The sequence below is a fragment of the Balaenoptera physalus genome, assembly GCF_965194825.1.
Source record: "Balaenoptera physalus genome assembly, chromosome: 9".
NCBI lineage: Eukaryota > Metazoa > Chordata > Mammalia > Artiodactyla > Balaenopteridae > Balaenoptera > Balaenoptera physalus.
Window position 1 is genome coordinate 81027100 of NC_138888.1, and position 18391 is coordinate 81045490.

Consider the following 18391-nt stretch of genomic DNA (forward strand, 5'->3'; position numbering starts at 1 on the left):
GAATATATCTGACTAGTAAGAATCTTAAAACCTATGTTTTGATATCTCTCTGTAAGTGACTCAAGTGGGTGTAAAGCGGCAGAAACACAGCAGAGGAAAGCAGCTATGCCACATTATAAAAATCAATTACTTTTAAAAACCCGTGAAACAAAGACAGTGAAAGAGAGAGAAATTCTTACAAAATTCGTTCAGGGGCTGTGATGCCACCTGGATTGACCATATCTAGACCCACAGCTGATTGAGACATAAGGGTGGACACTCTTGGGGCTGAGAGGTTTGGTGAGGTTGGGTGAGGAAACACAGACCCTTTAAAGTAATACTGCATGGTACCCATCCCATGGGTCCCAAATCTCCAGGTTCAAGGGCATCTTCCTACATCAAAAACATGCATGAGAAACCCAGAAGATGGTACACCGTGTGATCGGGAAAGGTTTCCAAAACGCACCTCTTTTCTCATCTCCTTGTGCTCGGGTTCGCCATTCCAGCCGCTTTACTAGCAATCTCCCTCCTTGGAGAATCAGCACCTTTAACCTCCTGTTCCGTACAGGTTGCAATTTGTCCTGAGGATGAACGGGAAGAGGGGTAACCAATGAGAGACTAGCTCTAGGTATCGGGACAGGCACAGGTCACTCTATTTTCCCATCAGGAAGAAGAATTAACCACAGGCTCAGCCTGCCGCCCGGGACCAGAATAGGGCCTGAAGCAATCCTGCGCTTTTGCGGCCAGCTCCCAAGAAAGTGAGTTGAAAAATGGAGCTCAGGGGCACTGCAATTCACAAACCTGCAGACTTATAAATGATAACTCTCGTCCACAAATATATTGAGGGAAGGTAACGAAGAGGAATGGAAAGCAAGGCAGAATTGCAGGAAACAGATTTCAGGAGGGAGATTCGAATCGCCTTTAAAGCACAGGAAAAGCGGCAAAACCTCGACAATGAAGCCCTTGGCCAAAAAGGGCGTATGCGTTTTTTCCTGAATATATTCAGGAAAAAACGCATACGCCCTTTTTGGCCAACCAAGCAACCTGGAAAGGCAAATCAGCGCTACAAAGAAGTCTCGCTTCCCATCGGTCAAAAGGGCCATGCTGAATAAAGTGTCAAAACCAGAAATGCAGGACAGGCCATGGAGAAACGGGAGCCTGGCTACGCTGATGGGCGGGATGTAAATTGCCAACAGCCACTCTGGAGAAGTGTACGGTGTGTCCTGAAACCTCCAAAAAACTCAGCTTAGAGAGCATAGGGCACTTCCACTCATGGGCGTATAAATTGGGAAAACTAAAAATCAGCAAGACACAGGCACCCCAAAGTTTAGGGCTGCTCTGTTGACAAGAACCTCCACTTCGTTACACCTTAAATATCCCAGGAAAGAGAAAAATGGATAAAGACGTTGTGGTCCTTATGTACAATGGAATATCACTCAGCCATGAAACCAACGTCATAAGGCTAGTAGCAGCATGATGAGTGGATTTAGGTATGACGATTCTAAGTGAAATAAGTCATACAGAAAAAGACACTTATCATAAGATATCACTTATAGAGGGAATGTAAAAACCGCTACCCTTGAACTGAATTACAAAACAGAACAGAGTCCCACGTTTAGAAAACACACTATGGCTGCTTCACGGGAAAGGTGAGGTGGGGTGATGCATAAAACAAGGGTTTCAAATTAGGTCAGATACCGTTCCATAAAGCCAATATGTAATAGACAAGACCTACTCCTTGCTCAGTGAATTGGACTCAACACCCCCTATTCACCGCCCAAGAATATATCTGACTAGTAAGAATCTTAAAACCTATGTTTTGATATCTCTCTGTAAGTGAGTCAAGTGGGTGTAAAGCGGCAGAGACACAGCAGAGGAAAGCAGCTATACCACATTATAAAAATCAATTACTTTTAAAAACCCGTGAAACAAAGACAGTGAAAGAGAGAGAAATTCTTACAAAATTCGTTCAGGGGCTGTGATGCCACCTGGATTGACCATATCTAGACCCACAGCTGATTGAGACATAAGGGTGGACACTCTTGGGGCTGAGAGGTTTGGTGAGGTTGGGTGAGGAAACACAGACCCTTTAAAGTAATACTGCATGGTACCCATCCCATGGGTCCCAAATCTCCAGGTTCAAGGGCATCTTCCTACATCAAAAACATGCATGAGAAACCCAGAAGATGGTACACCGTGTGATCGGGAAAGGTTTCCAAAACGCACCTCTTTTCTCATCTCCTTGTGCTCGGGTTCGCCATTCCAGCCGCTTTACTAGCAATCTCCCTCCTTGGAGAATCAGCACCTTTAACCTCCTGTTCCGTACAGGTTGCAATTTGTCCTGAGGATGAACGGGAAGAGGGGGAACCAATGAGAGACTAGCTCTAGGTATCGGGACAGGCACAGGTCACTCTATTTTCCCATCAGGAAGAAGAAATAACCACAGGCTCAGCCTGCCGCCCGGGACCAGAATAGGACCTGAAGCAATCCTGCGCTTTTGCGGCCAGCTCCCAAGAAAGCGAGTTGAAAAATGGAGCTCAGGGGCACTGCAATTCACAAACCTGCAGACTTATAAATGATAACTCTCGTCCACAAATATATTGAGGGAAGGTAACGAAGAGGAATGGAAAGCAAGGCAGAATTGCAGGAAACAGATTTCAGGAGGGAGATTCGAATCGCCTTTAAAGCACAGGAAAAGCGGCAAAACCTCGACAATGAAGCCCTTGGCCAAAAAGGGCGTATGCGTTTTTTCCTGAATATATTCAGGAAAAAACGCATACGCCCTTTTTGGCCAACCAAGCAACCTGGAAAGGCAAATCAGCGCGACAAAGAAGTCTCGCTTCCCATCGGTCAAAAGGGCCATGCTGAATAAAGTGTCCAAACCAGAAATGCAGGACAGGCCATGGAGAAACGGGAGCCTGGCTACGCTGATGGGCGGGATGTAAATTGCCAACAGCCACTCTGGAGAAGTGTACGGTGTGTCCTGAAACCTCTAAAAAACTCAGCTTAGAGAGCAAAGGGCACTTCCACTCATGGGCGTATAAATTGGGAAAACTAAAAATCAGCAAGACACAGGCACCCCAAAGTTTAGGGCTGCTCTGTTGACAAGAACCTCCACTTCGTTACACCTTAAATATCCCAGGAAAGAGAAAAATGGATAAAGACGTTGTGGTCCTTATGTACAATGGAATATCACTCAGCCATGAAACCAACGTCATAAGGCTAGTAGCAGCATGATGAGTGGATTTAGGTATGACGATTCTAAGTGAAATAAGTCATACAGAAAAAGACACTTATCATAGGATATCACTTATAGAGGGAATGTAAAAACCGCTACCCTTGAACTGAATTACAAAACAGAACAGAGTCCCACGTTTAGAAAACACACTATGGCTGCTTCACGGGAAAGGTGAGGTGGGGTGATGCATAAAACAAGGGTTTCAAATTAGGTCAGATACCGTTCCATAAACCCAATATGTAATAGACAAGACCTACTCCTTGCTCAGTGAATTGGACTCAACACCCCCTATTCACCGCCCAAGAATATATCTGACTAGTAAGAATCTTAAAACCTATGTTTTGATATCTCTCTGTAAGTGAGTCAAGTGGGTGTAAAGCGGCAGAAACACAGCAGAGGAAAGCAGCTAAACCACATTATAAAAATCAATTACTTTTAAAAACCCGTGAAACAAAGACAGTGAAAGAGAGAGAAATTCTTACAAAATTCGTTCAGGGGCTGTGATGCCACCTGGATTGACCATATCTAGACCCACAGCTGATTGAGACATAAGGGTGGACACTCTTGGGGCTGAGAGGTTTGGTGAGGTTGGGTGAGGAAACACAGACCCTTTAAAGTAATACTGCATGGTACCCATCCCATGGGTCCCAAATCTCCAGGTTCAAGGGCATCTTCCTACATCAAAAACATGCATGAGAAACCCAGAAGATGGTACACCGTGTGATCGGGAAAGGTTTCCAAAACGCACCTCTTTTCTCATCTCCTTGTGCTCGGGTTCGCCATTCCAGCCGCTTTACTAGCAATCTCCCTCCTTGGAGAATCAGCACCTTTAACCTCCTGTTCCGTACAGGTTGCAATTTATCCTGAGGATGAACGGGAAGAGGGGGAACCAATGAGAGACTAGCTCTAGGTATCGGGACAGGCACAGGTCACTCTATTTTCCCATCAGGAAGAAGAAATAACCACAGGCTCAGCCTGCCGCCCGGGACCAGAATAGGGCCTGAAGCAATCCTGCGCTTTTGCGGCCAGCTCCCAAGAAAGTGAGTTGAAAAATGGAGCTCAGGGGCACTGCAATTCACAAACCTGCAGACTTATAAATGATAACTCTCGTCCACAAATATATTGAGGGAAGGTAACGAAGAGGAATGGAAAGCAAGGCAGAATTGCAGGAAACAGATTTCAGGAGGGAGATTCGAATCGCCTTTAAAGCACAGGAAAAGCGGCAAAACCTCGACAATGAAGCCCTTGGCCAAAAAGGGCGTATGCGTTTTTTCCTGAATATATTCAGGAAAAAACGCATACGCCCTTTTTGGCCAACCAAGCAACCTGGAAAGGCAAATCAGCGCTACAAAGAAGTCTCGCTTCCCATCGGTCAAAAGGGCCATGCTGAATAAAGTGTCAAAACCAGAAATGCAGGACAGGCCATGGAGAAACGGGAGCCTGGCTACGCTGATGGGCGGGATGTAAATTGCCAACAGCCACTCTGGAGAAGTGTACGGTGTGTCCTGAAACCTCCAAAAAACTCAGCTTAGAGAGCATAGGGCACTTCCACTCATGGGCGTATAAATTGGGAAAACTAAAAATCAGCAAGACACAGGCACCCCAAAGTTTAGGGCTGCTCTGTTGACAAGAACCTCCACTTCGTTACACCTTAAATATCCCAGGAAAGAGAAAAATGGATAAAGACGTTGTGGTCCTTATGTACAATGGAATATCACTCAGCCATGAAACCAACGTCATAAGGCTAGTAGCAGCATGATGAGTGGATTTAGGTATGACGATTCTAAGTGAAATAAGTCATACAGAAAAAGACACTTATCATAAGATATCACTTATAGAGGGAATGTAAAAACCGCTACCCTTGAACTGAATTACAAAACAGAACAGAGTCCCACGTTTAGAAAACACACTATGGCTGCTTCACGGGAAAGGTGAGGTGGGGTGATGCATAAAACAAGGGTTTCAAATTAGGTCAGATACCGTTCCATAAAGCCAATATGTAATAGACAAGACCTACTCCTTGCTCAGTGAATTGGACTCAACACCCCCTATTCACCGCCCAAGAATATATCTGACTAGTAAGAATCTTAAAACCTATGTTTTGATATCTCTCTGTAAGTGAGTCAAGTGGGTGTAAAGCGGCAGAGACACAGCAGAGGAAAGCAGCTATACCACATTATAAAAATCAATTACTTTTAAAAACCCGTGAAACAAAGACAGTGAAAGAGAGAGAAATTCTTACAAAATTCGTTCAGGGGCTGTGATGCCACCTGGATTGACCATATCTAGACCCACAGCTGATTGAGACATAAGGGTGGACACTCTTGGGGCTGAGAGGTTTGGTGAGGTTGGGTGAGGAAACACAGACCCTTTAAAGTAATACTGCATGGTACCCATCCCATGGGTCCCAAATCTCCAGGTTCAAGGGCATCTTCCTACATCAAAAACATGCATGAGAAACCCAGAAGATGGTACACCGTGTGATCGGGAAAGGTTTCCAAAACGCACCTCTTTTCTCATCTCCTTGTGCTCGGGTTCGCCATTCCAGCCGCTTTACTAGCAATCTCCCTCCTTGGAGAATCAGCACCTTTAACCTCCTGTTCCGTACAGGTTGCAATTTGTCCTGAGGATGAACGGGAAGAGGGGTAACCAATGAGAGACTAGCTCTAGGTATCGGGACAGGCACAGGTCACTCTATTTTCCCATCAGGAAGAAGAATTAACCACAGGCTCAGCCTGCCGCCCGGGACCAGAATAGGGCCTGAAGCAATCCTGCGCTTTTGCGGCCAGCTCCCAAGAAAGTGAGTTGAAAAATGGAGCTCAGGGGCACTGCAATTCACAAACCTGCAGACTTATAAATGATAACTCTCGTCCACAAATATATTGAGGGAAGGTAACGAAGAGGAATGGAAAGCAAGGCAGAATTGCAGGAAACAGATTTCAGGAGGGAGATTCGAATCGCCTTTAAAGCACAGGAAAAGCGGCAAAACCTCGACAATGAAGCCCTTGGCCAAAAAGGGCGTATGCGTTTCTTCCTGAATATATTCAGGAAAAAACGCATACGCCCTTTTTGGCCAACCAAGCAACCTGGAAAGGCAAATCAGCGCGACAAAGAAGTCTCGCTTCCCATCGGTCAAAAGGGCCATGCTGAATAAAGTGTCCAAACCAGAAATGCAGGACAGGCCATGGAGAAACGGGAGCCTGGCTACGCTGATGGGCGGGATGTAAATTGCCAACAGCCACTCTGGAGAAGTGTACGGTGTGTCCTGAAACCTCCAAAAAACTCAGCTTAGAGAGCATAGGGCACTTCCACTCATGGGCGTATAAATTGGGAAAACTAAAAATCAGCAAGACACAGGCACCCCAAAGTTTAGGGCTGCTCTGTTGACAAGAACCTCCACTTCGTTACACCTTAAATATCCCAGGAAAGAGAAAAATGGATAAAGACGTTGTGGTCCTTATGTACAATGGAATATCACTCAGCCATGAAACCAACGTCATAAGGCTAGTAGCAGCATGATGAGTGGATTTAGGTATGACGATTCTAAGTGAAATAAGTCATACAGAAAAAGACACTTATCATAAGATATCACTTATAGAGGGAATGTAAAAACCGCTACCCTTGAACTGAATTACAAAACAGAACAGAGTCCCACGTTTAGAAAACACACTATGGCTGCTTCACGGGAAAGGTGAGGTGGGGTGATGCATAAAACAAGGGTTTCAAATTAGGTCAGATACCGTTCCATAAAGCCAATATGTAATAGACAAGACCTACTCCTTGCTCAGTGAATTGGACTCAACACCCCCTATTCACCGCCCAAGAATATATCTGACTAGTAAGAATCTTAAAACCTATGTTTTGATATCTCTCTGTAAGTGAGTCAAGTGGGTGTAAAGCGGCAGAGACACAGCAGAAGAAAGCAGCTATACCACATTATAAAAATCAATTACTTTTAAAAACCCGTGAAACAAAGACAGTGAAAGAGAGAGAAATTCTTACAAAATTCGTTCAGGGGCTGTGATGCCACCTGGATTGACCATATCTAGACCCACAGCTGATTGAGACATAAGGGTGGACACTCTTGGGGCTGAGAGATTTGGTGAGGTTGGGTGAGGAAACACAGACCCTTTAAAGTAATACTGAATGGTACCCATCCCATGGGTCCCAAATCTCCAGGTTCAAGGGAATCTTCCTACATCAAAAACATGCATGAGAAACCCAGAAGATGGTACACCGTGTGATCGGGAAAGGTTTCCAAAACGCACCTCTTTTCTCATCTCCTTGTGCTCGGGTTCGCCATTCCAGCCGCTTTACTAGCAATCTCCCTCCTTGGAGAATCAGCACCTTTAACCTCCTGTTCCGTACAGGTTGCAATTTGTCCTGAGGATGAACGGGAAGAGGGGTAACCAATGAGAGACTAGCTCTAGGTATCGGGACAGGCACAGGTCACTCTATTTTCCCATCAGGAAGAAGAATTAACCACAGGCTCAGCCTGCCGCCCGGGACCAGAATAGGGCCTGAAGCAATCCTGCGCTTTTGCGGCCAGCTCCCAAGAAAGTGAGTTGAAAAATGGAGCTCAGGGGCACTGCAATTCACAAACCTGCAGACTTATAAATGATAACTCTCGTCCACAAATATATTGAGGGAAGGTAACGAAGAGGAATGGAAAGCAAGGCAGAATTGCAGGAAACAGATTTCAGGAGGGAGATTCGAATCGCCTTTAAAGCACAGGAAAAGCGGCAAAACCTCGACAATGAAGCCCTTGGCCAAAAAGGGCGTATGCGTTTTTTCCTGAATATATTCAGGAAAAAACGCATACGCCCTTTTTGGCCAACCAAGCAACCTGGAAAGGCAAATCAGCGCTACAAAGAAGTCTCGCTTCCCATCGGTCAAAAGGGCCATGCTGAATAAAGTGTCAAAACCAGAAATGCAGGACAGGCCATGGAGAAACGGGAGCCTGGCTACGCTGATGGGCGGGATGTAAATTGCCAACAGCCACTCTGGAGAAGTGTACGGTGTGTCCTGAAACCTCCAAAAAACTCAGCTTAGAGAGCATAGGGCACTTCCACTCATGGGCGTATAAATTGGGAAAACTAAAAATCAGCAAGACACAGGCACCCCAAAGTTTAGGGCTGCTCTGTTGACAAGAACCTCCACTTCGTTACACCTTAAATATCCCAGGAAAGAGAAAAATGGATAAAGACGTTGTGGTCCTTATGTACAATGGAATATCACTCAGCCATGAAACCAACGTCATAAGGCTAGTAGCAGCATGATGAGTGGATTTAGGTATGACGATTCTAAGTGAAATAAGTCATACAGAAAAAGACACTTATCATAAGATATCACTTATAGAGGGAATGTAAAAACCGCTACCCTTGAACTGAATTACAAAACAGAACAGAGTCCCACGTTTAGAAAACACACTATGGCTGCTTCACGGGAAAGGTGAGGTGGGGTGATGCATAAAACAAGGGTTTCAAATTAGGTCAGATACCGTTCCATAAAGCCAATATGTAATAGACAAGACCTACTCCTTGCTCAGTGAATTGGACTCAACACCCCCTATTCACCGCCCAAGAATATATCTGACTAGTAAGAATCTTAAAACCTATGTTTTGATATCTCTCTGTAAGTGAGTCAAGTGGGTGTAAAGCGGCAGAGACACAGCAGAGGAAAGCAGCTATACCACATTATAAAAATCAATTACTTTTAAAAACCCGTGAAACAAAGACAGTGAAAGAGAGAGAAATTCTTACAAAATTCGTTCAGGGGCTGTGATGCCACCTGGATTGACCATATCTAGACCCACAGCTGATTGAGACATAAGGGTGGACACTCTTGGGGCTGAGAGGTTTGGTGAGGTTGGGTGAGGAAACACAGACCCTTTAAAGTAATACTGCATGGTACCCATCCCATGGGTCCCAAATCTCCAGGTTCAAGGGCATCTTCCTACATCAAAAACATGCATGAGAAACCCAGAAGATGGTACACCGTGTGATCGGGAAAGGTTTCCAAAACGCACCTCTTTTCTCATCTCCTTGTGCTCGGGTTCGCCATTCCAGCCGCTTTACTAGCAATCTCCCTCCTTGGAGAATCAGCACCTTTAACCTCCTGTTCCGTACAGGTTGCAATTTGTCCTGAGGATGAACGGGAAGAGGGGTAACCAATGAGAGACTAGCTCTAGGTATCGGGACAGGCACAGGTCACTCTATTTTCCCATCAGGAAGAAGAATTAACCACAGGCTCAGCCTGCCGCCCGGGACCAGAATAGGGCCTGAAGCAATCCTGCGCTTTTGCGGCCAGCTCCCAAGAAAGTGAGTTGAAAAATGGAGCTCAGGGGCACTGCAATTCACAAACCTGCAGACTTATAAATGATAACTCTCGTCCACAAATATATTGAGGGAAGGTAACGAAGAGGAATGGAAAGCAAGGCAGAATTGCAGGAAACAGATTTCAGGAGGGAGATTCGAATCGCCTTTAAAGCACAGGAAAAGCGGCAAAACCTCGACAATGAAGCCCTTGGCCAAAAAGGGCGTATGCGTTTCTTCCTGAATATATTCAGGAAAAAACGCATACGCCCTTTTTGGCCAACCAAGCAACCTGGAAAGGCAAATCAGCGCGACAAAGAAGTCTCGCTTCCCATCGGTCAAAAGGGCCATGCTGAATAAAGTGTCCAAACCAGAAATGCAGGACAGGCCATGGAGAAACGGGAGCCTGGCTACGCTGATGGGCGGGATGTAAATTGCCAACAGCCACTCTGGAGAAGTGTACGGTGTGTCCTGAAACCTCCAAAAAACTCAGCTTAGAGAGCATAGGGCACTTCCACTCATGGGCGTATAAATTGGGAAAACTAAAAATCAGCAAGACACAGGCACCCCAAAGTTTAGGGCTGCTCTGTTGACAAGAACCTCCACTTCGTTACACCTTAAATATCCCAGGAAAGAGAAAAATGGATAAAGACGTTGTGGTCCTTATGTACAATGGAATATCACTCAGCCATGAAACCAACGTCATAAGGCTAGTAGCAGCATGATGAGTGGATTTAGGTATGACGATTCTAAGTGAAATAAGTCATACAGAAAAAGACACTTATCATAAGATATCACTTATAGAGGGAATGTAAAAACCGCTACCCTTGAACTGAATTACAAAACAGAACAGAGTCCCACGTTTAGAAAACACACTATGGCTGCTTCACGGGAAAGGTGAGGTGGGGTGATGCATAAAACAAGGGTTTCAAATTAGGTCAGATACCGTTCCATAAAGCCAATATGTAATAGACAAGACCTACTCCTTGCTCAGTGAATTGGACTCAACACCCCCTATTCACCGCCCAAGAATATATCTGACTAGTAAGAATCTTAAAACCTATGTTTTGATATCTCTCTGTAAGTGAGTCAAGTGGGTGTAAAGCGGCAGAGACACAGCAGAAGAAAGCAGCTATACCACATTATAAAAATCAATTACTTTTAAAAACCCGTGAAACAAAGACAGTGAAAGAGAGAGAAATTCTTACAAAATTCGTTCAGGGGCTGTGATGCCACCTGGATTGACCATATCTAGACCCACAGCTGATTGAGACATAAGGGTGGACACTCTTGGGGCTGAGAGATTTGGTGAGGTTGGGTGAGGAAACACAGACCCTTTAAAGTAATACTGAATGGTACCCATCCCATGGGTCCCAAATCTCCAGGTTCAAGGGAATCTTCCTACATCAAAAACATGCATGAGAAACCCAGAAGATGGTACACCGTGTGATCGGGAAAGGTTTCCAAAACGCACCTCTTTTCTCATCTCCTTGTGCTCGGGTTCGCCATTCCAGCCGCTTTACTAGCAATCTCCCTCCTTGGAGAATCAGCACCTTTAACCTCCTGTTCCGTACAGGTTGCAATTTGTCCTGAGGATGAACGGGAAGAGGGGTAACCAATGAGAGACTAGCTCTAGGTATCGGGACAGGCACAGGTCACTCTATTTTCCCATCAGGAAGAAGAATTAACCACAGGCTCAGCCTGCCGCCCGGGACCAGAATAGGGCCTGAAGCAATCCTGCGCTTTTGCGGCCAGCTCCCAAGAAAGTGAGTTGAAAAATGGAGCTCAGGGGCACTGCAATTCACAAACCTGCAGACTTATAAATGATAACTCTCGTCCACAAATATATTGAGGGAAGGTAACGAAGAGGAATGGAAAGCAAGGCAGAATTGCAGGAAACAGATTTCAGGAGGGAGATTCGAATCGCCTTTAAAGCACAGGAAAAGCGGCAAAACCTCGACAATGAAGCCCTTGGCCAAAAAGGGCGTATGCGTTTTTTCCTGAATATATTCAGGAAAAAACGCATACGCCCTTTTTGGCCAACCAAGCAACCTGGAAAGGCAAATCAGCGCGACAAAGAAGTCTCGCTTCCCATCGGTCAAAAGGGCCATGCTGAATAAAGTGTCCAAACCAGAAATGCAGGACAGGCCATGGAGAAACGGGAGCCTGGCTACGCTGATGGGCGGGATGTAAATTGCCAACAGCCACTCTGGAGAAGTGTACGGTGTGTCCTGAAACCTCCAAAAAACTCAGCTTAGAGAGCATAGGGCACTTCCACTCATGGGCGTATAAATTGGGAAAACTAAAAATCAGCAAGACACAGGCACCCCAAAGTTTAGGGCTGCTCTGTTGACAAGAACCTCCACTTCGTTACACCTTAAATATCCCAGGAAAGAGAAAAATGGATAAAGACGTTGTGGTCCTTATGTACAATGGAATATCACTCAGCCATGAAACCAACGTCATAAGGCTAGTAGCAGCATGATGAGTGGATTTAGGTATGACGATTCTAAGTGAAATAAGTCATACAGAAAAAGACACTTATCATAAGATATCACTTATAGAGGGAATGTAAAAACCGCTACCCTTGAACTGAATTACAAAACAGAACAGAGTCCCACGTTTAGAAAACACACTATGGCTGCTTCACGGGAAAGGTGAGGTGGGGTGATGCATAAAACAAGGGTTTCAAATTAGGTCAGATACCGTTCCATAAAGCCAATATGTAATAGACAAGACCTACTCCTTGCTCAGTGAATTGGACTCAACACCCCCTATTCACCGCCCAAGAATATATCTGACTAGTAAGAATCTTAAAACCTATGTTTTGATATCTCTCTGTAAGTGAGTCAAGTGGGTGTAAAGCGGCAGAGACACAGCAGAAGAAAGCAGCTATACCACATTATAAAAATCAATTACTTTTAAAAACCCGTGAAACAAAGACAGTGAAAGAGAGAGAAATTCTTACAAAATTCGTTCAGGGGCTGTGATGCCACCTGGATTGACCATATCTAGACCCACAGCTGATTGAGACATAAGGGTGGACACTCTTGGGGCTGAGAGATTTGGTGAGGTTGGGTGAGGAAACACAGACCCTTTAAAGTAATACTGAATGGTACCCATCCCATGGGTCCCAAATCTCCAGGTTCAAGGGAATCTTCCTACATCAAAAACATGCATGAGAAACCCAGAAGATGGTACACCGTGTGATCGGGAAAGGTTTCCAAAACGCACCTCTTTTCTCATCTCCTTGTGCTCGGGTTCGCCATTCCAGCCGCTTTACTAGCAATCTCCCTCCTTGGAGAATCAGCACCTTTAACCTCCTGTTCCGTACAGGTTGCAATTTGTCCTGAGGATGAACGGGAAGAGGGGTAACCAATGAGAGACTAGCTCTAGGTATCGGGACAGGCACAGGTCACTCTATTTTCCCATCAGGAAGAAGAATTAACCACAGGCTCAGCCTGCCGCCCGGGACCAGAATAGGGCCTGAAGCAATCCTGCGCTTTTGCGGCCAGCTCCCAAGAAAGCGAGTTGAAAAATGGAGCTCAGGGGCACTGCAATTCACAAACCTGCAGACTTATAAATGATAACTCTCGTCCACAAATATATTGAGGGAAGGTAACGAAGAGGAATGGAAAGCAAGGCAGAATTGCAGGAAACAGATTTCAGGAGGGAGATTCGAATCGCCTTTAAAGAACAGGAAAAGCGGCAAAACCTCGACAATGAAGCCCTTGGCCAAAAAGGGCGTATGCGTTTTTTCCTGAATATATTCAGGAAAAAACGCATACGCCCTTTTTGGCCAACCAAGCAACCTGGAAAGGCAAATCAGCGCTACAAAGAAGTCTCGCTTCCCATTGGTCAAAAGGGCCATGCTGAATAAAGTGTCCAAACCAGAAATGCAGGACAGGCCATGGAGAAACGGGAGCCTGGCTACGCTGATGGGCGGGATGTAAATTGCCAACAGCCACTCTGGAGAAGTGTACGGTGTGTCCTGAAACCTCTAAAAAACTCAGCTTAGAGAGCAAAGGGCACTTCCACTCATGGGCGTATAAATTGGGAAAACTAAAAATCAGCAAGACACAGGCACCCCAAAGTTTAGGGCTGCTCTGTTGACAAGAACCTCCACTTCGTTACACCTTAAATATCCCAGGAAAGAGAAAAATGGATAAAGACGTTGTGGTCCTTATGTACAATGGAATATCACTCAGCCATGAAACCAACGTCATAAGGCTAGTAGCAGCATGATGAGTGGATTTAGGTATGACGATTCTAAGTGAAATAAGTCATACAGAAAAAGACACTTATCATAAGATATCACTTATAGAGGGAATGTAAAAACCGCTACCCTTGAACTGAATTACAAAACAGAACAGAGTCCCACGTTTAGAAAACACACTATGGCTGCTTCACGGGAAAGGTGAGGTGGGGTGATGCATAAAACAAGGGTTTCAAATTAGGTCAGATACCGTTCCATAAAGCCAATATGTAATAGACAAGACCTACTCCTTGCTCAGTGAATTGGACTCAACACCCCCTATTCACCGCCCAAGAATATATCTGACTAGTAAGAATCTTAAAACCTATGTATTGATATCTCTCTGTAAGTGACTCAAGTGGGTGTAAAGCGGCAGAAACACAGCAGAGGAAAGCAGCTATACCACATTATAAAAATCAATTACTTTTAAAAACCCGTGAAACAAAGACAGTGAAAGAGAGAGAAATTCTTACAAAATTCGTTCAGGGGCTGTGATGCCACCTGGATTGACCATATCTAGACCCACAGCTGATTGAGACATAAGGGTGGACACTCTTGGGGCTGAGAGGTTTGGTGAGGTTGGGTGAGGAAACACAGACCCTTTAAAGTAATACTGCATGGTACCCATCCCATGGGTCCCAAATCTCCAGGTTCAAGGGCATCTTCCTACATCAAAAACATGCATGAGAAACCCAGAAGATGGTACACCGTGTGATCGGGAAAGGTTTCCAAAACGCACCTCTTTTCTCATCTCCTTGTGCTCGGGTTCGCCATTCCAGCCGCTTTACTAGCAATCTCCCTCCTTGGAGAATCAGCACCTTTAACCTCCTGTTCCGTACAGGTTGCAATTTGTCCTGAGGATGAACGGGAAGAGGGGGAACCAATGAGAGACTAGCTCTAGGTATCGGGACAGGCACAGGTCACTCTATTTTCCCATCAGGAAGAAGAATTAACCACAGGCTCAGCCTGCCGCCCGGGACCAGAATAGGACCTGAAGCAATCCTGCGCTTTTGCGGCCAGCTCCCAAGAAAGCGAGTTGAAAAATGGAGCTCAGGGGCACTGCAATTCACAAACCTGCAGACTTATAAATGATAACTCTCGTCCACAAATATATTGAGGGAAGGTAACGAAGAGGAATGGAAAGCAAGGCAGAATTGCAGGAAACAGATTTCAGGAGGGAGATTCGAATCGCCTTTAAAGCACAGGAAAAGCGGCAAAACCTCGACAATGAAGCCCTTGGCCAAAAAGGGCGTATGCGTTTTTTCCTGAATATATTCAGGAAAAAACGCATACGCCCTTTTTGGCCAACCAAGCAACCTGGAAAGGCAAATCAGCGCTACAAAGAAGTCTCGCTTCCCATCGGTCAAAAGGGCCATGCTGAATAAAGTGTCCAAACCAGAAATGCAGGACAGGCCATGGAGAAACGGGAGCCTGGCTACGCTGATGGGCGGGATGTAAATTGCCAACAGCCACTCTGGAGAAGTGTACGGTGTGTCCTGAAACCTCTAAAAAAACTCAGCTTAGAGAGCAAAGGGCACTTCCACTCATGGGCGTATAAATTGGGAAAACTAAAAATCAGCAAGACACAGGCACCCCAAAGTTTAGGGCTGCTCTGTTGACAAGAACCTCCACTTCGTTACACCTTAAATATCCCAGGAAAGAGAAAAATGGATAAAGACGTTGTGGTCCTTATGTACAATGGAATATCACTCAGCCATGAAACCAACGTCATAAGGCTAGTAGCAGCATGATGAGTGGATTTAGGTATGACGATTCTAAGTGAAATAAGTCATACAGAAAAAGACACTTATCATAGGATATCACTTATAGAGGGAATGTAAAAACCGCTACCCTTGAACTGAATTACAAAACAGAACAGAGTCCCACGTTTAGAAAACACACTATGGCTGCTTCACGGGAAAGGTGAGGTGGGGTGATGCATAAAACAAGGGTTTCAAATTAGGTCAGATACCGTTCCATAAACCCAATATGTAATAGACAAGACCTACTCCTTGATCAGTGAATTGGACTCAACACCCCCTATTCACCGCCCAAGAATATATCTGACTAGTAAGAATCTTAAAACCTATGTATTGATATCTCTCTGTAAGTGACTCAAGTGGGTGTAAAGCGGCAGAAACACAGCAGAGGAAAGCAGATATACCACATTATAAAAATCAATTACTTTTAAAAACCCGTGAAACAAAGACAGTGAAAGAGAGAGAAATTCTTACAAAATTCGTTCAGGGGCTGTGATGCCACCTGGATTGACCATATCTAGACCCACAGCTGATTGAGACATAAGGGTGGACACTCTTGGGGCTGAGAGGTTTGGTGAGGTTGGGTGAGGAAACACAGACCCTTTAAAGTAATACTGCATGGTACCCATCCCATGGGTCCCAAATCTCCAGGTTCAAGGGCATCTTCCTACATCAAAAACATGCATGAGAAACCCAGAAGATGGTACACCGTGTGATCGGGAAAGGTTTCCAAAACGCACCTCTTTTCTCATCTCCTTGTGCTCGGGTTCGCCATTCCAGCCGCTTTACTAGCAATCTCCCTCCTTGGAGAATCAGCACCTTTAACCTCCTGTTCCGTACAGGTTGCAATTTGTCCTGAGGATGAACGGGAAGAGGGGTAACCAATGAGAGACTAGCTCTAGGTATCGGGACAGGCACAGGTCACTCTATTTTCCCATCAGGAAGAAGAAATAACCACAGGCTCAGCCTGCCGCCCGGGACCAGAATAGGGCCTGAAGCAATCCTGCGCTTTTGCGGCCAGCTCCCAAGAAAGTGAGTTGAAAAATGGAGCTCAGGGGCACTGCAATTCACAAACCTGCAGACTTATAAATGATAACTCTCGTCCACAAATATATTGAGGGAAGGTAACGAAGAGGAATGGAAAGCAAGGCAGAATTGCAGGAAACAGATTTCAGGAGGGAGATTCGAATCGCCTTTAAAGCACAGGAAAAGCGGCAAAACCTCGACAATGAAGCCCTTGGCCAAAAAGGGCGTATGCGTTTTTTCCTGAATATATTCAGGAAAAAACGCATACGCCCTTTTTGGCCAACCAAGCAACCTGGAAAGGCAAATCAGCGCGACAAAGAAGTCTCGCTTCCCATCGGTCAAAAGGGCCATGCTGAATAAAGTGTCAAAACCAGAAATGCAGGACAGGCCATGGAGAAACGGGAGCCTGGCTACGCTGATGGGCGGGATGTAAATTGCCAACAGCCACTCTGGAGAAGTGTACGGTGTGTCCTGAAACCTCCAAAAAACTCAGCTTAGAGAGCATAGGGCACTTCCACTCATGGGCGTATAAATTGGGAAAACTAAAAATCAGCAAGACACAGGCACCCCAAAGTTTACGGCTGCTCTGTTGACAAGAACCTCCACTTCGTTACACCTTAAATATCCCAGGAAAGAGAAAAATGGATAAAGACGTTGTGGTCCTTATGTATAATGGAATATCACTCAGCCATGAAACCAACGTCATAAGGCTAGTAGCAGCATGATGAGTGGATTTAGGTATGACGATTCTAAGTGAAATAAGTCATACAGAAAAAGACACTTATCATAAGATATCACTTATAGAGGGAATGTAAAAACCGCTACCCTTGAACTGAATTACAAAACAGAACAGAGTCCCACGTTTAGAAAACACACTATGGCTGCTTCACGGGAAAGGTGAGGTGGGGTGATGCATAAAACAAGGGTTTCAAATTAGGTCAGATACCGTTCCATAAAGCCAATATGTAATAGACAAGACCTACTCCTTGCTCAGTGAATTGGACTCAACACCCCCTATTCACCGCCCAAGAATATATCTGACTAGTAAGAATCTTAAAACCTATGTATTGATATCTCTCTGTAAGTGACTCAAGTGGGTGTAAAGCGGCAGAAACACAGCAGAGGAAAGCAGCTATACCACATTATAAAAATCAATTACTTTTAAAAACCCGTGAAACAAAGACAGTGAAAGAGAGAGAAATTCTTACAAAATTCGTTCAGGGGCTGTGATGCCACCTGGATTGACCATATCTAGACCCACAGCTGATTGAGACATAAGGGTGGACACTCTTGGGGCTGAGAGGTTTGGTGAGGTTGGGTGAGGAAACACAGACCCTTTAAAGTAATACTGCATGGTACCCATCCCATGGGTCCCAAATCTCCAGGTTCAAGGGCATCTTCCTACATCAAAAACATGCATGAGAAACCCAGAAGATGGTACACCGTGTGATCGGGAAAGGTTTCCAAAACGCACCTCTTTTCTCATCTCCTTGTGCTCGGGTTCGCCATTCCAGCCGCTTTACTAGCAATCTCCCTCCTTGGAGAATCAGCACCTTTAACCTCCTGTTCCGTACAGGTTGCAATTTGTCCTGAGGATGAACGGGAAGAGGGGTAACCAATGAGAGACTAGCTCTAGGTATCGGGACAGGCACAGGTCACTCTATTTTCCCATCAGGAAGAAGAATTAACCACAGGCTCAGCCTGCCGCCCGGGACCAGAATAGGGCCTGAAGCAATCCTGCGCTTTTGCGGCCAGCTCCCAAGAAAGTGAGTTGAAAAATGGAGCTCAGGGGCACTGCAATTCACAAACCTGCAGACTT